Source organism: Schistocerca cancellata, chromosome 2 (genome assembly GCF_023864275.1).
Source record: "Schistocerca cancellata isolate TAMUIC-IGC-003103 chromosome 2, iqSchCanc2.1, whole genome shotgun sequence".
Taxonomy (NCBI): domain Eukaryota; kingdom Metazoa; phylum Arthropoda; class Insecta; order Orthoptera; family Acrididae; genus Schistocerca; species Schistocerca cancellata.
In genome coordinates, this window is record NC_064627.1 from 92,908,241 (window position 1) to 92,933,700 (window position 25,460).

The following is a 25,460-nucleotide window of genomic DNA, read 5'->3' on the forward strand; positions in this document are numbered from 1 at the left end:
TTCAAATCAACGATGAAACACAGAAATTGCATCGATATTGAATAAAAAAGGCAAAATGTCGACTTACTTACAAGAGGAGTAACTCTTCAAATAGTTCGCGCTTTGAGCCTTTCCTCGGACAGCAGTATTAGATTACGATGCACCATTGCAGGTTTACTGTATCCCTTCGACCTTCAAATCAACAATGGAACACAGAAATTGAATCGATATTGAATACAAAAGGCAAAATGTCGGCTTATTTACAAGAGGAGTAACTCTTCTAATTGTTCGTGCTTTAGCCTTTCCTGGGACAGCAGTATTAGATTCCGATGCACCATTGCAGGTTTACTGTATCCCTTGGACATTCAAATCAACGATGAAACATAGAAATTGCATCGATATTGAATAAAAAAGGCAAAATGTAGACTTATTTATAAGAGGAGTAACTCTTCTTACAGTTCCTGTTTGAGCCTTTCCTGGAACCGCAGTATTAGATTACGATGCACCATTGCAGGTTTACTAGATCCCTTAGAAATTCAAATCAACGATGAAACACAGAAATTGCATCAATATTGAATACAAAATGCAAATTGTCGACTTAATTGCAACAGGAGTAACTCTTCTAATAGTTCGTGCTTTGAGCCTTTCCTGGAACAGCAGTATTAGATTCCGATGCACCATTGCAGGTTTACTGTATCCCTTGGACCTTCAAATCAACGATGAAACACAGAAATTGCATCGATATTGAATACGAAAGCAAAATGTCGACTTATTTACAAGAGGAGTAACTCTTCTGATATTTCGTGCTTTTAGCCTTTCCTGGGACAGCAGTATTAGATTCCGATGCACCATTGCAGGTTTACTGTATCCCTTGGAACTTCAAATCCGCGATGAAACACAGATATTGCATCGATATTGACTACTAAAGTCAAAATGTCGACTTATTTATAAGAGTAGTAACTCTTCTAGTAGATAGCGCTTTGAGCCTTTCCTGGGACAGCAGTATTAGATTCCGATGCACCATTGCAGGTTTACAATATCCCTTGGACCTTCAAATCAATGATGAAACACCGAAATTGCATCAATACTGAATACAAAAGTCAAAATTTCGACTTATTTATAAGAGGAGTAACTCTTCTGATAGTTCGTGCTTTGAACCTTTCCTGGGACAGCAGTTTTAGATTCAGATGCACCATTGCAGGTTTAATGTATCCCTTGGACCTTCAAATCAACGATGAAACACAGAAATTGCATCGATATTGAATAAAAAAGGCAAAATGCAGACTTATTTATAAGAGGAGTAACTCTTCTTATAGTTCCTGTTTGAGCCTTTCCTGGAACCGCAGTATTAGATTACGATGCACCATTGCTGGTTTACTGTATCCCTTGGACCTTCAAATCCGCGATGAAACACAGAAATTGCATCGATATTGAATACAAAAGGCAAAATGTCGACTTATTTATAAGAGGAGTAACTCTTCTTATAGTTCGTGCTTTGAGCCTTTCCTCTGACAGCAGTATTACATTCCGATGCACCATTGCAGGTTTACTATATCCCTTAGACCTACAAATCAACGATGAAACACAGAAATTGCATCGATATTGAATACAAAAGGAAAATTGTCGACTTATTTGCAACAGGAGTAACTCTTCTAATAGTTCGTGCTTTGAGCCTTTCCTGGAACAGCAGTATTAGATTCCGATGCACCATTGCAGGTTTACTGTATCCCTTGGACCTTCAAATCAACGATGAAACACAGAAATTGCATCGATATTGAATACAAAATGCAAAATGTCGACTTATTTATAAGAGGAGTAACTCTTCTAATAGTTCGTGCTTTGAGCCGTTCCTGGGACAGCAGTATTAGATTCCGATGCACCATTGCATGTTTACAGTTTCCCTTGGACCTTCAAATCACGATGAAACACAGAAATTGCATCGATATTGAATAAAAAAGGCAAAATGTCGACTTATTTACAAGAGGAGTAACTCTTCTAATAGTTCGTGCTTTGAGCCTTTCCTGGGACAGCAGTTTTAGTTTCCGATGCACCGTTGTAGGTTTACTGTATCCCTTGGACCGTCGAATCAACGATGAAACAGCGAAATTGCATCGATATTGAATACAAAAGGCAAATTGTCAACTTATTTACAAGAGGAGTAACTCTTCTAATAGTTCGTGTTTTAGCCTTTCCTGGGACAGCAGTATTAGATTCCGATGCACCATTGCAGGTTTACTGTATCCCTTGGACCTTCAAATCAACGATGAAACACAGAAATTGCATCGATATTGAATACAAAATGCAAATTGTCGACTTATTTACAAGAGGAGTAACTCTTCTAATAGTTCGTGCTTTTAGCCTTTCCTGGGACAGCAGTATTGGATTCCGATGCACCATTGCAGGTTTACTGTATCCCTTGGATCTTCAAATCAACGAAGAAACACAGAAAATGCATCGATATTGAATGCAAAAGGCAAAATATCGACATATTTACAAGCGGAGTAACTCTTATAATAGTTCGTGCTTTGAGCCTTTCCTGGAACAGCAGTATTAGATTCCGATGCACCATTGCAGGTTTACTGTATCCCTTGGACCTTCAAATCAACGATGAAACACAGAAATTGCATCGCTATTGAATACAAAAGGCAAAATGTCGACTTATTTACAAGAGGAGTAACTCTTCTAATATTTCGTGCTTTTAGCCTTTCCTGGGACAGCAGTATTAGATTCCGATGCACCATTGGAGGTTTACTGTATCCCTTGGACCTTCAAATCCGCGATGAAACACAGAAATTGCAACGATATTGAATACAAAAGGCAAAATGTAGACTTATTTATAAGAGGAGTAACTCTTCTTATAGTTCCTGTTGAGCCTTTCCTGGAACCGCAGTATTAGATTACGATGCACCATTGCAGGTTTACTATATCCCTAGGACCTTCAAATCAACGATGAAACACAGAAATTGCATCGATATTGAATACAAAAGGCAAAATGTCGACTTATTTACATGAGGAGTAACTCTTCTAATAGTTCGTGCTTTTAGCCTTTCCTGGGACAGCAGTGTTAGATTCCGATGCACCATTGCAGGTTTACTGTATCCCTTGGACCTTCGAATCAACGATGAAACACAGAAATTGCATCGATATTGAATACAAAATGCAAATTGTCGACTTATTTGCAACAGGAGTAACTCTTCTAATAGTTCGTGCTTTTAGCCTTTCCTGGGACAGCAGTATTAGATTCCGATGCACCATTGCAGGTTTACTGTATCCCTTGGACCTTCAAATCCGCGATGAAACACAGAAATTGCATCGATATTGAATACAAAAGGCAAAATGTAGACTTATTTATAAGAGGAGTAACTCTTCTTATAGTTCCTGCTTTGAGCCTTTCCTGGGACCGCAGTATTAGATTCCGATGCACCATTGCAGGTTTACTGTATCCCATCGACCTTCAAATCAACAATGGAACACAGAAATTGCATCGATATTGAATACAAACGGCAAAATGTCGACTTATTTACAAGAGGAGTAACTCTTCTAATATTTCGAGGTTTGACCCTTTCCTGGGACAGCTGTATTAGATTCCGATGCACCATTGCAGGTTTACTGTATCCCTTGGACCTTCAAATCAACGATGAAACACAGAAATTGCATCGATATTGAATACAAAATGCAAAATGTCGACTTATTTATAAGAGGAGTAACTCTTCTAATAGTTCGTGCTTTGAGCCGTTCCTGGGACAGCAGTATTAGATTCCGATGCACCATTGCATGTTTACAGTTTCCCTTGGACCTTCAAATCACGATGAAACACAGAAATTGCATCGATATTGAATAAAAAAGGCAAAATGTCGACTTATTTACAAGAGGACTAACTCTTCTAATAGTTCGTGCTTTGAGCCTTTCCTGGGACAGCAGTTTTAGTTTCCGATGCACCGTTGTAGGTTTACTGTATCCCTTGGACCGTCGAATCAACGATGAAACAGCGAAATTGCATCGATATTGAATACAAAAGGCAAATTGTCAACTTATTTACAAGAGGAGTAACTCTTCTAATAGTTCGTGTTTTAGCCTTTCCTGGGACAGCAGTATTAGATTCCGATGCACCATTGCAGGTTTACTGTATCCCTTGGACCTTCAAATCAACGATGAAACACAGAAATTGCATCGATATTGAATACAAAATGCAAATTGTCGACTTATTTATAAGAGGAGTAACTCTTCTAATAGTTCGTGCTTTTAGCCTTTCCTGGGACAGCAGTATTAGATTCCGATGCACCATTGCAGGTTTACTGTATCCCTTGGATCTTCAAATCAACGAAGAAACACAGAAAATGCATCGATATTGAATGCAAAAGGCAAAATATCGACATATTTACAAGCGGAGTAACTCTTATAATAGTTCGTGCTTTTAGCCTTTCCTGGGATAGCAGTATTAGATTCCGATGCACCATTGCAGGTTTACTGTTTCCCTGGGACCTTCGAATCAACGATGAAACACAGAAATTGCAGCGATATTGAATACAAAAGGCAAAATGTCGACTTATTTACAAGAGGAGTAACTCCTCTAATAGTTCGTGCTTTTAGCCTTTCCTGGGACAGCAGTATTAGATTCCGATGCACCATTGCAGGTTTACTGTATACCTTGGACCTTCAAATCAACGATGAAACACAGAAATTGCATCGATATTGAATACAAAAGGCAAAATGTCTACTTACTTTATAAGACAAGTAACTCTTCTAATAGTTCGTGCTTTGAGCCTTTCCTAGGACAGCAGCATTAGATTCCGATGCACCATTATAGGTTTACTGTATCCCTTGGATCTTCAAATCAACAATGAAACACAGAAAATGCATCGATATTGAATACAAAATGCAAAATATCGACATATTTACAAGCGGAGTAACTCTTCAAATAGGTCGCGCTTTGAGCCTTTCCTGGGACAGCAGTATTACATTACGATGCACCATTGCAGGTTTACATTATCCCTTGGACCTTCAAATCAACGATGAAACACAGAAATTGCATCGATATTTAATACAAAAGGCAAATTGTCGACTTATTTACAAGAGGAGTAACTCTTCTAATAGTTCGTGCTTTTAGCCTTTCCTGGGACAGCAGTATTAGATTCCGATGCACCATTGCAGGTTTACTGTTTCCCTTGGACCTTCAAATCAACGATGAAACACAGAAATTGCATCGATATTGAATAAAAAAGGCAAAATGTCGACTTACTTACAAGAGGAGTAACTCTTCAAATAGTTCGCGCTTTGAGCCTTTCCTCGGACAGCAGTATTAGATTACGATGCACCATTGCAGGTTTACTGTATCCCTTCGACCTTCAAATCAACAATGGAACACAGAAATTGAATCGATATTGAATACAAAAGGCAAAATGTCGGCTTATTTACAAGAGGAGTAACTCTTCTAATATTTCGAGCTTTGACCCTTTCCTGGGGCAGCTGTATTAGATTCCGATGCACCATTGCAGGTTTACTGTATCCCTTGGACCTTCAAATCAACGATGAAACACAGAAATTGCATCGATATTGAATACAAAATGCAAAATGTCGATTTATTTATAAGAGGAGTAACTCTTCTAATAGTTCGTGCTTTGAGCCTTTCCTGGGACAGCAGTATTAGATTCCGATGCACCATTGCAGGTTTACAGTTTCCCTTGGACCTTCAAATCACGATGAAACACATAAATTGCATCGATATTGAATAAAAAAGGCAAAATGTCGACTTATTTATAAGAGGAGTAACTCTTCTAATAGTTCGTGTTTTGAGCCTTTCCTGGGACAGCAGTTTTAGTTTCCGATGCACCATTGCAGGTTTATTGTATCCCTTGGACCGTCGAATCAACGATGAAACTGCGAAATTGCATCGATATTGAATACAAAAGGCAAATTGTCAACTTATTTACATGACGAGAAACTCTTCTAATATTTCGTGCTTTTAGCCTTTCCTGGGACAGCAGTATTAGATTCCGATGCACCATTGCAGGTTTACTGTATCCCTTGGACCTTCAAATCCGCGATGAAACACAGAAATTGCAACGATATTGAATAAAAAAGGCAAAATGTAGACTTATTTATAAGAGGAGTAACTCTTCTTATAGTTCCTGGTGAGCCTTTCCTGGAACCGCAGTATTAGATTACGATGCACCATTGCAGGTTTACTATATCCCTTGGACCTTCAAATCAACGATGAAACACAGAAATTGCATCGATATTGAATACAAAAGGCAAAATGTCGACTTATTTACATGAGGAGTAACTCTTCTAATAGTTCGTGCTTTTAGCCTTTCCTGGGACAGCAGTGTTAGATTCCGATGCACCATTGCAGGTTTACTGTATCCCTTGGACCTTCGAATCAACGATGAAACACAGAAATTGCATCGATATTGAATACAAAATGCAAATTGTCGACTTATTTGCAACAGGAGTAACTCTTCTAATAGTTCGTGCTTTTAGCCTTTCCTGGGACAGCAGTATTAGATTCCGATGCACCATTGCAGGTTTACTGTATCCCTTGGACCTTCAAATCCGCGATGAAACTGCGAAATTGCATCGATATTGAATACAAACGGCAAAATGTCGACTTATTTACAAGAGGAGTAACTCTTCAAATAGTTCGCGCTTTGAGCCTTTCTTGGGACAGCAGTATTAGATTACGATGCACCATTGCAGGTTTACTGTATCCCTTGGACCATCAAATCTACAATGAAACACAGAAATTGCATCGATATTGAATACAAAAGGCAAAATGTTGAGTTTTTTACAAGAGGAGTAACTCTTCTAATAGTTCGTGCTTTTAGCCATTCCTGGGACAGCAGTATTAGATTCCGATGCACCATTGCAGGTTTACTGTATCCCTTGGACCTTCAAATCAACGATGAAACACAGAAATTGCATCGATATTGAATACAAAATGCAAATTGTCGACTTATTTACAAGAGGAGTAACTCTTCTAATAGTTCGTGCTTTTAGCCTTTCCTGGGACAGCAGTATTAGATTCCGATGCACCATTGCAGGTTTACTGTATCCCTTGGATCTTCAAATCAACGAAGAAACACAGAAAATGCATCGATATTGAATGCAAAAGGCAAAATATCGACATATTTTCAAGTGGAGTAACTCTTATAATAGTTCGTGCTTTTAGCCTTTCCTGGGACAGCAGTATTAGATTCCGATGCACCATTGCAGGTTTACTGTATCCCTTGGACCTTCGAATCAACGATGAAACACAGAAATTGCTTCGATATTGAATACAAAAGGCAAAATGTCGACTTATTTACAAGAGGAGTAACTCCTCTAATAGTTCGTGCTTTTAGCCTTTCCTGGGACAGCAGTATTAGATTCCGATGCACCATTGCAGGTTTACTGTATCCCTTGGACCTTCGAATCAACGATGAAACACAGAAATTGCTTCGATATTGAATACAAAAGGCAAAATGTCGACTTATTTACAAGAGGAGTAACTCCTCTAATAGTTCGTGCTTTTAGCCTTTCCTGGGACAGCAGTATTAGATTCCGATGCACCATTGCAGGTTTACTGTATACCTTGGACCTTAAAATCAACGATGAAACACAGAAATTGCATCGATATTGAATACAAAAGGCAAAATGTCTACTTATTTTATAAGACAAGTAACTCTTCTAATAGTTCGTGCTTTGAGCCTTTCCTAGGACAGCAGTATTAGATTCCGATGCACCATTATAGGTTTACTGTATCCCTTGGATCTTCAAATCAACAATGAAACACAGAAAATGCATCGATATTGAATACAAAATGCAAAATATCGACATATTTACAAGCGGAGTAACTCTTCAAATAGGTCGCGCTTTGAGCCTTTCCTGGGACAGCAGTATTACATTACGATGCACCATTGCAGGTTTACTGTATCCCTTCGACCTTCAAATCAACAATGAAACACAGAAATTGCATCGATATTGAATACAAAAGGCAAAATGTCGACTTATTTACAAGAGGAGTAACTCTTCTAATATTTCGTGCTTTGACCCTTTCCTGGGACAGCAGTATTATATTCCGATGCACCATTGCAGGTTTACTGTATCCCTTGGACCGTCGAATCAACGATGAAACAGCGAAATTGCATCGATATTGAATACAAAAGGAAAATTGTCAACTTATTTACAAGAGGAGTAACTCTTCTAATAGTTCGTGCTTTTAGCCTTTCCTGGGACAGCAGTATTAGATTCCGATGAACCATTGCAGGTTCACTGTTTCCCTTGGACCTTCAAATCAACGATGAAACACAGAAATTGCATCGATATTGAATTAAAAAGAGGCAAAATGTCGACTGATTTACAAGAGGAGTAACTCTTCAAATTGTTCGCGTTTTGAGCCTTTCCTGGGACAGCAGTATTAGATTCCGATGCACCATTGCAGGTTTACAATATCCCTTGGACCTTCAAATCAATGATGAAACACCGAAATTGCATCAATACTGAATACAAAAGACAAAATTTCGACTTATTTATAAGAGGAGTAACTCTTCTGATAGTTCGTGCTTTGAACCTTTCCTGGGACAGCAGTTTTAGATTCAGATGCACCATTGCAGGTTTAATGTTTCCCTTGGACCTTCAAATCAACGATGAAACACAGAAATTGCATCGATATTGAATAAAAAAGGCAAAATGCAGACTTATTTATAAGAGGAGTAACTCTTCTTATAGTTCCTGTTTGAGCCTTTCCTGGAACCGCAGTATTAGAAAACGATGCACCATTGCTGGTTTACTGTATCCCTTGGACCTTCAAATCCGCGATGAAACACAGAAATTGCATCGATATTGAATACAAAGGGCAAAATGTAGACTTATTTATAAGAGGAGTAACTCTTCTTATAGTTCGTGCTTTGAGCCTTTCCTCTGACAGCAGTATTACATTCCGATGCACCATTGCAGGTTTACTATATCCCTTAGACCTTCAAATCAACGATGAAACACAGAAATTGCATCAATATTGAATACAAAATGCAAATTGTCGACTTATTTGCAACAGGAGTAACTCTTCTAATAATTCGTGCTTTGAGCCTTTCCTGGAACAGCAGTATTAGATTCCGATGCACCATTGCAGGTTTACTGTATCCCTTGGACCTTCAAATCAACGATGAAACACAGAAATTGCATCGATATTGAATACAAAAGGCAAAATGTCGACTTATTTACAAGAGGAGTAACTCTTCTAATATTTCGTGCTTTTAGCCTTTCCTGGGACAGCAGTATTAGATTCAGATGCACCATTGCAGGTTTACTGTATCCCTTGGACCTTCAAATCCGCGATGAAACACAGAAATTGCAACGATATTGAATACAAAAGGCAAAATGTAGTCTTATTTATAAGGGGAGTAACTCTTCTTATAGTTCCTGTTGAGCCTTTCCTGGAACCGCAGTATTAGATTACGATGCACCATTGCAGGTTTACTATATCCCTTGGACCTTCAAATCAACGATGAAACACAGAAATTGCATCGATATTGAATACAAAAGGCAAAATGTCGACTTATTTACATGAGGAGTAACTCTTCTAATAGTTCGTGCTTTTAGCCTTTCCTGGGACAGCAGTGTTAGATTCCGATGCACCATTGCAGGTTTACTGTATCCCTTGGACCTTCGAATCGACGATGAAACACAGAAATTGCATCGATATTGAATACAAAATGCAAATTGTCGACTTATTTGCAACAGGAGTAACTCTTCTAATAGTTCGTGCTTTTAGCCTTTCCTGGGACAGCAGTATTAGATTCCGATGCACCATTGCAGGTTTACTGTATCCCTTGGACCTTCAAATCCGCGATGAAACACAGAAATTGCATCGATATTGAATACAAAAGGCAAAATGTAGACTAATTTATAAGAGGAGTAACTCTTCTTATAGTTCCTGATTTAAGCCTTTCCTGGGACCGCAGTATTAGATTCCGATGCACCATTGCAGGTTTACTGTATCCCTTCGACCTTCAAATCAACAATGGAACACAGAAATTGCATCGATATTGAATACAAACGGCAAAATGTCGACTTATTTACAAGAGGAGTAACTCTTCTAATATTTCGAGGTTTGACCCTTTCCTGGGACAGCTGTATTAGATTCCGATGCACCATTGCAGGTTTACTGTATCCCTTGGACCTTCAAATCAACGATGAAACACAGAAATTGCATCGATATTGAATACAAAATGCAAAATGTCGACTTATTTATAAGAGGAGTAACTCTTCTAATAGTTCGTGCTTTGAGCCGTTCCTGGGACAGCAGTATTAGATTCCGATGCACCATTGCATGTTTACAGTTTCCCTTGGACCTTCAAATCACGATGAAACACAGAAATTGCATCGATATTGAATAAAAAAGGCAAAATGTCGACTTATTTACAAGAGGAGTAACTCTCCTAATAGTTCGTGCTTTGAGCCTTTCCTGGGACAGCAGTTTTAGTTTCCGATGCACCGTTGTAGGTTTACTGTATCCCTTGGACCATCGAATCAACGATGAAACAGCGAAATTGCATCGATATTGAATACAAAAGGCAAATTGTCAACTTATTTACAAGAGGAGTAACTCTTCTAATAGTTCGTGTTTTAGCCTTTCCTGGGACAGCAGTATTAGATTCCGATGCACCATTGCAGGTTTACTGTATCCCTTGGACCTTCAAATCAACGATGAAACACAGAAATTGCATCGATATTGAATACAAAATGCAAATTGTCGACATATTTACAAGAGGAGTAACTCTTCTAATAGTTCGTGCTTTTAGCCTTTCCTGGGACAGCAGTATTAGATTCCGATGCACCATTGCAGGTTTACTGTATCCCTTGGATCTTCAAATCAACGAAGAAACACAGAAAATGCATCGATATTGAATGCAAAAGGCAAAATATCGACATATTTACAAGCGGAGTAACTCTTATAATAGTTCGTGCTTTTAGCCTTTCCTGGGATAGCAGTATTAGATTCCGATGCACCATTGCAGGTTTACTGTTTCCCTGGGACCTTCGAATCAACGATGAAACACAGAAATTGCATCGATATTGAATACAAAAGGCAAAATGTCGACTTATTTACAAGAGGAGTTACTCCTCTAATAGTTCGTGCTTTTAGCCTTTCCTGGGACAGCAGTATTAGATTCCGATGCACCATTGCAGGTTTACTGTATACCTTGGACCTTCAAATCAACGATGAAACACAGAAATTGCATCGATATTAAATACAAAAGGCAAAATGTCTACTTATTTTATAAGACAAGTAACTCTTCTAATAGTTCGTGCTTTGAGCCTTTCCTAGGACAGCAGTATTAGATTCCGATGCACCATTATAGGTTTACTGTATCCCTTGGATCTTCAAATCAACAATGAAACACAGAAAATGCATCGATATTGAATACAAAACGCAAAATATCGACATATTTACAAGCGGTGAACTCTTCAAATAGATCGCGCTTTGAGCCTTTCCTGGGACAGCAGTATTACATTACGATGCACTATTGCAGGTTTACTGTATCCCTTCGACCTTCAAATCAACAATGAAACACAGAAATTGCATCGATATTGAATACAAAAGGCAAAATGTCGACTTATTTACAAGAGGAGTAACTCTTCTAATATTTCGTGCTTTGACCCTTTCCTGGGACAGCAGTATTATATTCCGATGCACCATTGCAGGTTTACTGTATCCCTTCGACCGTCGAATCAACGATGAAACAGCGAAATTGCATCGATATTGAATACAAAAGGAAAATTGTCAACTTATTTACAAGAGGAGTAACTCTTCTAATAGTTCGTGTTTTAGCCTTTCCTGGGAATGCAGTATTAGATTCCGATGCACCATTGCAGGTTTACATTATCCCTTGGACCTTCAAATCAACGATGAAACACAGAAATTGCATCGATATTTAATACAAAAGGCAAATTGTCGACTTATTTACAAGAGGAGTAACTCTTCTAATAGTTCGTGCTTTTAGCCTTTCCTGGGACAGCAGTATTAGATTCCGATGCACCATTGCAGGTTTACTGTTTCCCTTGGACCTTCAAATCAACGATGAAACACAGAAATTGCATCGATATTGAATAAAAAAGGCAAAATGTCGACATATTTACAAGAGGAGTAACTCTTCAAATAGTTCGCGCTTTGAGCCTTTCCTGGGACAGCAGTATTAGATTACGATGCACCATTGCAGGTTTACTGTATCCCTTCGACCTTCAAATCAACAATGGAACACAGAAATTGAATCGATATGGAATACAAAAGGCAAAATGTCGACTTATTTACAAGAGGAGTAACTCTTCTAATATTTCGAGCTTTGACCCTTTCCTGGGACAGCTGTATTAGATTCCGATGCACCATTGCAGGTTTACTGTATCCCTTGGACCTTCAAATCAACGATGAAACACAGAAATTGCATCGATATTGAATACAAAATGCAAAATGTCGATTTATTTATAAGAGGAGTAACTCTTCTAATAGTTCGTGCTTTGAGCCTTTCCTGGGACAGCAGTATTAGATTCCGATGCACCATTGCAGGTTTACAGTTTCCCTTGGACCTTCAAATCACGATGAAACACATAAATTGCATCGATATTGAATAAAAAAGGCAAAATGTCGACTTATTTATAAGAGGAGTAACTCTTCTAATAGTTCGTGTTTTGAGCCTTTCCTGGGACAGCAGTTTTAGTTTCCGATGCACCATTGCAGGTTTATTGTATCCCTTGGACCGTCGAATCAACGATGAAACTGCGAAATTGCATCGATATTGAATACAAAAGGCAAATTGTCAACTTATTTACAAGAGGAGTAACTCTTCTAATAGTTCGTGTTTTAGCCTTTCCTGGGACAGCAGTATTAGATTCCGATGCACCATTGCAGGTTTCCTGTATCCCTTGGACCTTCAAATCAACGATGAAACACAGAAATTGCATCGATGTTTAATACAAAAGGCAAATTGTCGACTTATTTACAAGAGGAGTAACTCTTCTAATAGTTCGTGCTTTTAGCCTTTCCTGGGACAGCAGTATTAGATTCCGATGCACCATTGCAGGTTTACTGTTTCCCTTGGACCTTAAAATCAACGATGAAACACAGAAATTGCATCGATATTGAATACAAAAGGCAAAATGTAGACTTATTTATAAGAGGAATAACTCTTCTTATAGTTCGTGCTTTGAGCCTTTTCTCTGACAGCAGTATTACATTCCGATGCACCATTGCAGGTTTACTATATCCCTTAAACCTTCAAATCAACGAGGAAACACAGAAATTGCATCAATATTGAATACAAAATGCAAATTGTCGACTTATTTGCAACAGGAGTAACTCTTCTAATAGTTCGTGCTTTGAGTCTTTCCTGGAACAGCAGTATTAGATTCCGATGCACCATTGCAGGTTTACTGTATCCCTTGGACCTTCAAATCAACGATGAAACACAGAAATTGCATCGATATTGAATACAAAAGGCAAAATGTCGACTTATTTACAAGAGGAGTAACTCTACTAATATTTCGTGCTTTTAGCCTTTCCTGGGACAGCAGTATTAGATTCCGATGCACCATTGCAGGTTTACTGTATCCCTTGGACATTCAAATCCGCGATGAAACACAGAAATTGCAACGATATTGAATACAAAAGGCAAAATGTAGACTTATTTATAAGAGGAGTAACCCTTCTTATAGTTCCTGTTGAGCCTTTCCTGGAACCGCAGTATTAGATTACGATGCACCATTGCAGGTTTACTATATCCCTTGGACCTTCAAATCAACGATGAAACACAGAAATTGCATCGATATTGAATACAAAAGGCAAAATGTCGACTTATTTACATGAGGAGTAACTCTTCTAAAAGTTCGTGCTTTTAGCCTTTCCTGGGACAGCAGTGTTAGATTCCGATGCACCATTGCAGGTTTACTGTATCCCTTGGACCTTCGAATCAACGATGAAACACAGAAATTGCATCGATATTGAATACAAAATGCAAATTGTCGACTTATTTGCAACAGGAGTAACTCTTCTAATAGTTCGTGCTTTTAGCCTTTCCTGGGACAGCAGTATTAGATTCCGATGCACCATTGCAGGTTTACTGTATCCCTTGGACCTTCAAATCCGCGATGAAACACAGAAATTGCATCGATATTGAATACAAAAGGCAAAATGTAGACTTATTTATAAGAGGAGTAACTCTTCTTATAGTTCCTGCTTTGAGCCTTTAATGGGACCGCAGTATTAGATTCCGATGCACCATTGCAGGTTTACTATATCCCTTGGACCTTCAAATCAACGATGAAACACAGAAATTGCATCGATATTGAATAAAAAAGGCAAAATGTCGACTTATTTACAAGAGGAGTAACTCTTCAAATAGTTCGCGCTTTGAGCCTTTCCCGGGACCGCAGTATTAGATTACGATGCACCATTGCAGGTTTACTGTATCCCTTCGACCTTCAAATCAACAATGGAACACAGAAAATGCATCGATATTGAATACAAACGGCAAAATGTCGACTTATTTACAAGAGGAGTAACTCTTCTAATATTTCGAGCTTTGACCCTTTCCTGGGACAGCTGTATTAGATTCCGATGCACCATTGCAGGTTTACTGTATCCCTTGGACCTTCAAATCAACGATGAAACACAGAAATTGCATCGATATTGAATACAAAATGCAAAATGTCGACTTATTTACAAGAGGAGTAACTCTTCTAATAGTTCGTGCTTTGAGCCGTTCCTGGGACAGCAGTATTAGATTCCGATGCACCATTGCAGGTTTACAGTTTCCCTTGGACCTTCAAATCACGATGAAACACAGAAATGCATCGATATTGAATAAAAAAGGCAAAATGTCGACTTATTTATAAGAGGAGTAACTCTTCTAATAGTTCGTGCTTTGAGCCTTTCCTGGGACAGCAGTTTTAGTTTCCGATGCACCGTTGTAGGTTTACTGTATCCCTTGGACCGTCGAATCAACGATGAAACAGCGAAATTGCATCGATATTGAATACAAAAGGCAAATTGTCAACTTATTTACAAGAGGAGTAACTCTTCTAATAGTTCGTGTTTTAGCCTTTCCTGGGACAGCAGTATTAGATTCCGATGCACCATTGCAGGTTTACTGTATCCCTTGGACCTTCAAATCAACGATGAAACACAGAAATTGCATCGATATTGAATACAAAATGCAAATTGTCGACTTATTTACAAGAGGAGTAACTCTTCTAATAGTTCGTGCTTTTAGCATTTCCTGGGACAGCAGTATTAGATTCCGATGCACCATTGCAGGTTTAATGTATCCCTTGGATCTTCAAATCAACGAAGAAACACAGAAAATGCATCGATATAGAATGCAAAAGGCAAAATATCGACATATTTACAAGCGGATTAACTCTCATAATAGTTCGTGCTTTTAGCCTTTCCTGGGATAGCAGTATTAGATTCCGATGCACCATTGCAGGTTTACTGTTTCCCTGGGACCTTCGAATCAACGATGAAACACAGAAATTGCATCGATATTGAATACAAAAGGCAAAATGTCGACTTATTTACAAGAGGAGTAACTCCTCTAATAGTTCGTGCTTTTAGCCTTTCCTGGGACAGCAGTATTAGATTCCGATGCACCATTGCAGGTTTACTGTATCCCTTGGACCTTCAAATCAACGATGAAACACAGAAATTGCATCGATATTGAATACAAAAGGCAAAATGTCTACTTATTTTATAAGACAAGTAACTCTTCTAATAGTTCGTGCTTTGAGCTTTTCCTAGGACAGCAGTATTAGATTCCGATGCACCATTATAGGTTTACTGTATCTCTTGGATCTTCAAATCAACGATGAAACACAGAAAATGCATCGATAATGAATACAAAATGCAAAATATCGACATATTTACAAGCGGAGTAACTCTTCAAATAGGTCGCGCTTTGAGCCTTTCCTGGGACAGCAGTATTACATTACGATGCACCATTGCAGGTTTACTGTATCCCTTCAACCTTCAAATCAACAATGAAACACAGAAATTGCATCGATATTGAATACAAAAGGCAAAATGTCGACTTATTTACAAGAGGAGTAACTCTTCTAATATTTCGTGCTTTGACCCTTTCCTGGGACAGCAGTATTATATTCCGATGCACCATTGCAGGTTTACTGTATCCCTTGGACCGTCAAATCAACGATGAAACAGAGAAATTGCATCGATATTGAATACAAAAGGAAAATTGTCAACTTATTTACAAGAGGAGTAACTCTTCTAATAGTTCGTGCTTTTAGCCTTTCCTGGGACAGCAGTATTAGATTCCGATGCACCATTGCAGGTTTACTGTTTCCCTTGGACCTTCAAATCAACGATGAAACACAGAAATTGCATCGATATTGAATAAAAAAGGCAAAATGTCGACTTATTTACAAGAGGAGTAACTCTTCAAATTGTTCGCGCTTTGAGCCTTTCCTGGGACAGCAGTATTAGATTACGATGCACCATTGCAGGTTTACTGTATCCCTTCGACCTTCAAATCAACAATGGAACACAGAAATTGAATCTATATTGAATACAAAAGGCAAAATGTCGACTTATTTACAAGAGGAGTAACTCTTCTAATATTTCGAGCTTTGACCCTTTCCTGGGACAGCTGTATTAGATTCCGATGCACCATTGCAGGTTTACTGTATCCCTTGGACCTTCAAATCAACGATGAAACACAGAAATTGCATCGATATTGAATACAAAATGCAAAATGTCGATTTATTTATAAGAGGAGTAACTCTTCTAATTGTTCGTGCTTTGAGCCTTTCCTGGGACAGCAGTATTAGATTCCGATGCACCATTGCAGGTTTACAGTTTCCCTTGGACCTTCAAATCACGATGAAACACATAAATTGCATCGATATTGAATAAAAAAGGCAAAATGTCGACTTATTTATAAGAGGAGTAACTCTTCTAATAGTTCGTGTTTTGAGCCTTTCCTGGGACAGCAGTTTTAGTTTCCGATGCACCATTGCAGGTTTATTGTATCCCTTGGACCGTCGAATCAACGATGAAACTGCGAAATTGCATCGATATTGAATACAAAAGGCAAATTGTCAACTTATTTACAAGAGGAGTAACTCTTCTAATAGTTCGTGTTTTAGCCTTTCCTGGGACAGCAGTATTAGATTCCGATGCACCATTGCAGGTTTACTGTATCCCTTGGACCTTCAAATCAACGATGAAACACAGAAATTGCATCGATGTTTAATACAAAAGGCAAATTGTCGACTTATTTAGAAGAGGAGTAACTCTTCTAATAGTTCGTGCTTTTAGTCTTTCCTGGGACAGCAGTATTAGATTCTGATGCACCATTGCAGGTTTACTGTTTCCCTTGGACCTTAAAATCAACGATGAAACACAGAAATTGCATCGATATTGAATAAAAAAGGCAAAATGTCGACTTATTTACAAGAGGAGTAACTCTTCAAATAGTTCGCGCTTTGAGCCTTTCCTGGGACAGCAGTATTAGATTCCGACGCACCATTGCAGGTTTACTGTATCCCTTGGACCATCTAATCAACAATGAAACACAGAGATTGCATCGATATTGAATACAAAAGGCAAAATGTTGACTGATTTACAAGAGGAGTAACTCTTCTAATAGTTCGTGCTTTTAGCCATTCCTGGGAGAGCAGTATTAGATTTCGATGCACCATTGCAGGTTTACTGTATCCCTTGGACCTTCAAATCAACGATGGAACACAGAAATTGCATCGATATTGAATACAAAATGCAATATGTCGACTTATTTACAAGTGGAGTAACTCTTCTAATAGTTCGTGTTTTGAGCCTTTCCTGGGACAGCAGTATTACATTCCGACGCACATTGCAGGTTTACTGAATACCTTGGAGCTTCAAATCAACGATGAAACACAGATAATGCATCGATATTGATTACAAAAGGCAAAATATGGACTTATTTGCAAGCGTAGTAACTCTTCTAATAGTTCGTGATTTTAGCCTTTCCTGGGATAGAAGTATTAGATACCGATGCACCATTGCAGGTTTACTGTATCCCTTGGACCTTCGAATCAACGATAAAACACAGAAATTGCATCGATACTGAATACAAAAGGCAAATTGTCGACTTATTTACAAGAGGAGTAACTCTTCTAATAGTTCGTGCTTTTAGCCTTTCCTAGGATAGCAGTATTAGATTCCGATGCACCATTGCAGGTTTACTGTATCCCTGGGACCTTCGAGAAAACGATGAAACACAGAAATTGCATCGATATTGAATACAAAAGGCAAAATATCGACTTATTTACAAGCAGAGTAACTCTTCTAAAAGTTCGTGCTTTGACCCTTTCCAGGGTTAGCAGTATTAGATTCCGATGCACCATTGCAGGTTTACTGTATCCCTTGGACCATCAACTCAACGATGAAACACAGAAATTGCATCGAAGTTAAATAAAAAAAAATTGTCGACTTATTTACAAGAGGAGTAACTCTTCTAGTAGTTCGTGATTTTAGGCTTTCCTGGGACAGCAGTATTAGATTCCGATGAACCATTGCAGGTTTACTGTATCCCTTGGACCTTCAAATCAACGATGAAACACAGAAATTGCATCGATATTGAATACAAAAGGCAAAATGTCAACTTATTTATAAGAGGAGTAACTCTTCTAATAGTTCGTGTTTTGAGCCTTTCCTGGGACAGCAGTATTAGATTACGATGCACCATTGCAGGTTTACTGTATCCCTTGGACCTTCAAATCAACAATGAAACACAGAAATTGCATCGATATTGAATACAAAAGGCAAAATATCGACTTATTTACAAGCGGAGTAACTCTTCTAATAGTTCGTGCTTTTAGCCTTTCCTGGGATAGCAGTATTAGATTCCTATGCACCATTGCAGGTTTACTGTATCGCTGGGACCTTCGAATCAACGATGGAACACAGAAATTGCATCGATATTGAAGACAAAAGGCAAAATGTCGACTTATTTACAAGAGGAGTAACTCTTCTAATAGGTCGTGCTTTTAGCCTTTCCTGGGACAGCAGTATTACATCCCGATGCACCATTGCAGGTTTACTGTATCCCTTGGACCTTCAAATCAACGATGAAACACAGAAATTGCATCGATATTGAATACAAAAGGCAAAATGTCTACTTACTTTATAAGAGAAGTAACTCTTCTAATAGTTCGTGCTTTGAGCCTTTCCTAGGACAGCAGTATTCGATTGCGATGCACCATTGCAGGTTTACTGTGTCTTTTGGACCTTCAACTAAACGATGAAACACAGAAATTGCATCGATATTGAATACAAAAGGAGAATGTCGACTTATTTAGAAGAGTAGTAACTCTTCAAATAGTTCGCGCTTTGAGCCGTTCCTGGGACAGCAGTATTAGATTACGATGCACCATTGCAGGTTTACTGTATCCCTTGGACCTTCAAATCAGCAATGAAACACAGAAATTACATCGATATTGAATACAAAAGGCAAAATGTCGACTTATTTACAAGAGGAGTAACTCTTCTAATAGATCGTGCTTTTAGCCTTTCCTGGGACAGCAGTATTAGATTCCGATGCACCATTGCAGGTTTACTGCATCCCTTGGACCTTCAAATCAACCTTGAAACACAGAAATTGCATCGATATTGAATACAAAATGCAAAATGTCGACTTATTTACAAGAGGAGTAACTCTTCTAATAGTTCGTGATTTTAGCCTTTCCTGGGACAGCAGTATTAGATTCCGATGCACCATTGCAGGTTTACTGTTTCCCTTGGACCTTCAAATGAACGATGAAACACAGAAATTGCATCGATATTGAATAAAAAAGGCAAAATGTCGACTTATTTATAAGAGGAGTCACTCTTCTAATAGTTCGTGCTTTGAGCCTTTCCTGCGACAGCAGTCTTAGATTCCGATGCACCATTCCAGGTTTACTGTATCCCTTGGACCGTCGAATCAACGATGATACACAGAATTTGCATCGATATTGAATACAAAAGGCAAATTGTCAACTTATTTACAAGAGGAGTAACTCTTCTAATAGTTAGTGTTTTAGCCTTTCCTGGGACAGCAGTATTAGATTCCGATGCACCATTCCAGGTTTACTGTATCCCTTGGACCTTCAAATCAACGATTAAACACAGAAATTGCATCGATATTGAATAAAAAAGGCAAAATGTCGACTTATTTACAAGAGGAGTAACTCTTCTAATAGTTCGTGCTTTTAGCCATTCCTGGGACAGCAGTATTAGATTTCGATGCACCATTGCAGGTTTACTGTATCCCTTGGACCTTCAAATCAACGATGGAACAGAGAAATTGCATCGATATTGAATACAAAATGCAATATGTCGACTTATTTACAAGCGGAGTAACTCTTCTAATAGTTCGTGTTTTGAGCCTTTCCTGGGACAGGAGTTTTAGATTCCGATGCACCATTGCAGGTTTACTGTATCCATTGGACCTTCGAATTAACGATGAAACACATAAATTGCATCGATATTGAATACAAAAGGCAAATTGTCGACTTACTTACAAGAGGAGTAACTCTTCTAATATTTCGTGTTTTAGCCTTTCCTGGGACAGCAGTATTAGATTCCGATGCACCATTGCAGGTTCACTGTATCCCTTGGACCTTCAAATCAACGATGAAACACAGAAATTGCAGGGATATTTAATACAAAAGACAAATTGTCGACTTATTTACAAGAGGAGTAACTCTTCTAATAGTTCGTGATTTTAGCCTTTCCTGGGACAGCAGTATTAGATTCCGACGCACATTGCAGGTTTACTGTATCCCTTGGATCTTCAAATCAACGATGAAACACAGAAAATGCATCGATATTGATTACAAAAGGCAAAATATCGACTTATTTGCAAGCGTAGTAACTCTTCTAATAGTTCGTGATTTTAGCATTTCCTGGGATAGAAGTATTAGATTCCGATGCACCATTGCAGGTTTACTGTATCCCTTGGACCTTCGAATCAACGATGAAACACAGAAATTGCATCGATACTGAATACAAAAGGAAAATTGTCGACTTTTTTACAAGAGGAGTAACTCTTCTAATAGTTCGTGCATTTAGCCTTTCCTAGGATAGCAGTATTAGATTCCGATGCACCATTGCAGATTTACTGTATCTCTGGGACCTTCGAGTCAACGATGAAACACAGAAATTGCATCGATATTGAATACAAAAGGCAAAATATCGACTTATTTACAAGCAGAGTAACTCTTCTAAAAGTTCGTGCTTTGACCCTTTCCAGGGACAGCAGTATTAGATTCCGATGCACCATTGCAATTTTACTGTATCCCTTGGACCATCAACTCAACGATGAAACACAGAAATTGCATCGAAATTAAATAAAAAAAAATGTCGACTTATTTACAAGAGGAGTAACTCTTCTAGTAGTTCGTGCTTTTAGGCTTTCCTGGGATAGCAGTATTAGATTCCGATGAACCATTGCAGGTTTACTGTATCCCTTGGACCTTCAAATCAACGATGAATCACAGAAATTGCATCGATATTGAATACAAAAGCAAAATGTCAACTTATTTATAAGAGGAGTAACTCTTCTAATAGTTCGTGTTTTGAGCCTTTCCTGGGACAGCAGTATTAGATTACGATGCACCATTGCAGGTTTACTGTATCCCTTGGACCTTCAAATCAACAATGAAACACAGAAATTGCATCGATATTGAATACATAAGGCAAAATATCGACTTATTTACAAGCGGAGTAACTCTTCTAATAGTTCGTGCTTTTAGCCTTTCCTGGGATAGCAGTATTAGATTCCTATGCACCATTGCAGGTTTACTGTATCGCTGGGACCTTCGAATCAACGATGGAACACAGAAATTGCATCGATATTGGAGACAAAAGGCAAAATGTCGACTTATTTACAAGAGGAGTAACTCTTCTAATAGGTCGTGCTTTTAGCCTTTCCTGGGACAGCAGTATTACATTCCGATGCACCATTGCAGGTTTACTGTATCCCTTGGACCTTCAAATCAACGATGAAACACAGAAATTGCATCGATATTGAATACAAAAGGCAAAATGTCTACTTATTTTATAAGAGAAGTAACTCTTCTAATAGTTCGTGCTTTGAGCCTTTCCTAGGACAGCAGTATTCGATTGCGATGCACCATTGCAGGTTTACTGTATCTTTTAGACCTTCAACTAAACGATGAAACACAGAAATTGCATCGATATTGAATACAAAAGGAGAATGTCGACTTATTTAGAAGAGGAGTAACTCTTCAAATAGTTCGCGCTTTGAGCCGTTCCTGGGACAGCAGTATTAGATTACGATGCACCATTGCAGGTTTACTGTATCCCTTGGACCTTCAAATTAACAATGAAACACAGAAATTGCATCCATATTGAATACAAAAGGCAAAATGTCGACTTATTTACAAGAGGAGTAACTCTTCTAATAGATCGTGCTTTTAGCCTTTCCTGGGACAGCAGTATTAGATTCCGATGCACCATTGCAGGTTTACTGTATCCCTTGGACCTTCAAATCAACCTTGAAACACAGAAATTGCATCGATATTGAATACAAAATGCAAAATGTCGACTTATTTACAAGAGGAGTAACTCTTCTAATAGTTCGTGCTTTGAGCCTTTCCTGGGACAGCAGTATTAGATTCCGATGCACCATTGCAGGTTTACTGTTTCCCTTGGACCTTCAAATCAACGATGAAATACAGAAATTGCATCGATATTGAATAAAAAAGGCAAAATGTCGACTTATTTATAAGAGGAGTCACTCTTCTAATAGTTCGTGCTTTGAGCCTTTCCTGCGACAGCAGTCTTAGATTCCGATGCACCATTGCAGGTTTACTGTATCCCTTGGACCGTCGAATCAACGATGAAACACAGAATTTGCATCGATATTGAATACAAAAGGCAAATTGTCAACTTATTTACAAGAGGAGTAACTCTTCTAATAGTTAGTGTTTTAGCCTTTCCTGGGACAGCAGTATTAGATTCCGATGCACCATTCCAGGTTTCCTGTATCCCTCGGACCTTCAAATCAACGATGAAACACAGAAATTGCATCGATATTTAATACAAAAAGCAAATTGTCGACTTATTTACAAGAGGAGTAACTCTTCTAATAGTTCGTGCTTTTAGCCTTTCCTGGGATAGCAGTATTAGATTCCGATGAACCATTGCAGGTTCACTGTTTCCCTTGGACATTCAAATCAACGTTGAAACACAGAAATTGCATCGATATTGAATTAAAAAGAGGCAAAATGTCGACTGATTTACAAGAGGAGTAACTCTTCAAATTGTTCGCGTTTTGAGCCTTTCCTGGGACAGCAGTATTAGATTCCGATGCACCATTGCAGGTTTACTGTATCCCTTGGACCTTCAAATCAACAAAGAAATACAGAAATTGCATCGATATTGAATACAAAAGGGAAAATGTCGACTTATTTACAAGAGGAGTAACTCTTCTAATAGTTCGTGCTTTTAGCCTTTCCTGGGACAGCAGTATTAGATTCCGATGCACCATTGCAGGTTTACTGTATCCCTTGGACCTTCAAATCAACGATGGAACACAGAAATTGCATCGATATTGAATAAAAAAGGCATAATGTAGACTTATTTATAAGAGGAGTAACTCTTCTTATAGTTCCTGTTTGAGCCTTTCCTGGAACCGCAGTATTAGATTACGATGCACCATTGCAGGTTTACTATATCCCTTAGAAATTCAAATCAACGATGAAACACAGAAATTGCGTCAATATTGAATACAAAATGCAAATTGTCGACTTATTTGCAACAGGAGTAACTCTTCTAATAGTTCGTGCTTTGAGCCTTTCCTGGAACAGCAGTATTAGATTCCGATGCACCATTGCAGGTTTACTGTATCCCTTGGACCTTCAAATCAACGATGAAACACAAAAATTGCATCGATATTGAATACGAAAGCAAAATGTCGACTTATTTACAAGAGGAGTAACTCTTCTAATATTTCGTGCTTTTAGCCTTTCCTGGGACAGCAGTATTAGATTCCGATGCACCATTGCAGGTTTACTGTATCCCTTGGACCTTCAAATCCGCGATGAAACACAGAAATTGCATCGATATTGAATACAAAAGGCAAAATGTAGACTTATTTATAAGAGGAGTAACTCTTCTTATAGTTCCTGTTGAGCCTTTCCTGGAACCGCAGTATTAGATTACGATGCACCATTGCAGGTTTACTATATCCCTTGGACCTTCAAATCAACGATGAAACACAGAAATTGCATCGATATTGAATACAAAAGGCAAAATGTCGACTTATTTACATGAGGAGTAACTCTTCTAATAGTTTGTGCTTTTAGCCTTTCCTGGGACAGCAGTGTTAGATTCCGATGCACCATTGCAGGTTTACTGTATCCCTTGGACCTTCGAATCAACGATGAAACACAGAAATTGCATCGATATTGAATCCAAAATGCAAATTGTCGACTTATTTGCAACAGGAGTAACTCTTCTAATAGTTCGTGCTTTTAGCCTTTCCTGGGACAGCAGTATTAGATTCCGATGCACCATTGCAGGTTTACTGTATCCCTTGGACCTTCAAATCCGCGATGAAACACAGAAATTGCATCGATATTGAATACAAAAGGCAAAATGTAGACTTATTTATAAGAGGAGTAACTCTTCTTATAGTTCCTGCTTTGAGCCTTTCCTGGGACCGCAGTATTAGATTCCGATGCACCATTGCAGGTTTACTATATCCCTTGGACCTTCAAATCAACGATGAAACACAGAAATTGCATCGATATTGAATACAAAAGGCAAAATGTCGAGTTATTTACAAGAGGAGTAACTCTTCTAATAGTTCGTGCTTTTAGCCTTTCCTGGGACAGCAGTATTAGATTCCGATGCACCATTGCAGGTTTACTGTATCCCTTGGATCTTCATATCAACGATGAAACACAGAAAATGCATCGATATTGAATAAAAAAGGCAAAATATCGACTTATTTACAAGCGAAGTAACTCTTCTAATAGTTCGTGTTTTTAGACTTTCCTGGGATAGCAGTATTAGATTCCGGTGCACCATTGCAGGTTTACTGTATCCCTTGGACCTTCGAATCAACGATGAAACACAGAAATTGGATCGATATTGAATACAAAAGGCAAATTGTCAACTTATTTGCAACAGGAGTAACTCTTCTAATAGTTCGTGCTTTTAGCCTTTCCTGGGACAGCAGTATTAGATTCGGATGCACCATTGTAGGTTTACTGTATCCCTTGGACCTTCGAATCAACGATGAAACTCAGAAATTGCATCGATATTGAATGGAAAATGCAAATTGTCGTCTTATTTGCAAGAGGAGTAACTCTTCTAATAGTTCGTGCTTTTAGCCTTTCCTGGGACAGCAGTATTAGATTCCGATGCACCATTGCAGGTTTACTGTATCCCTTGGACCTTCGAATCAACTATGAAACACAGAAATTGCATCGATATTGGA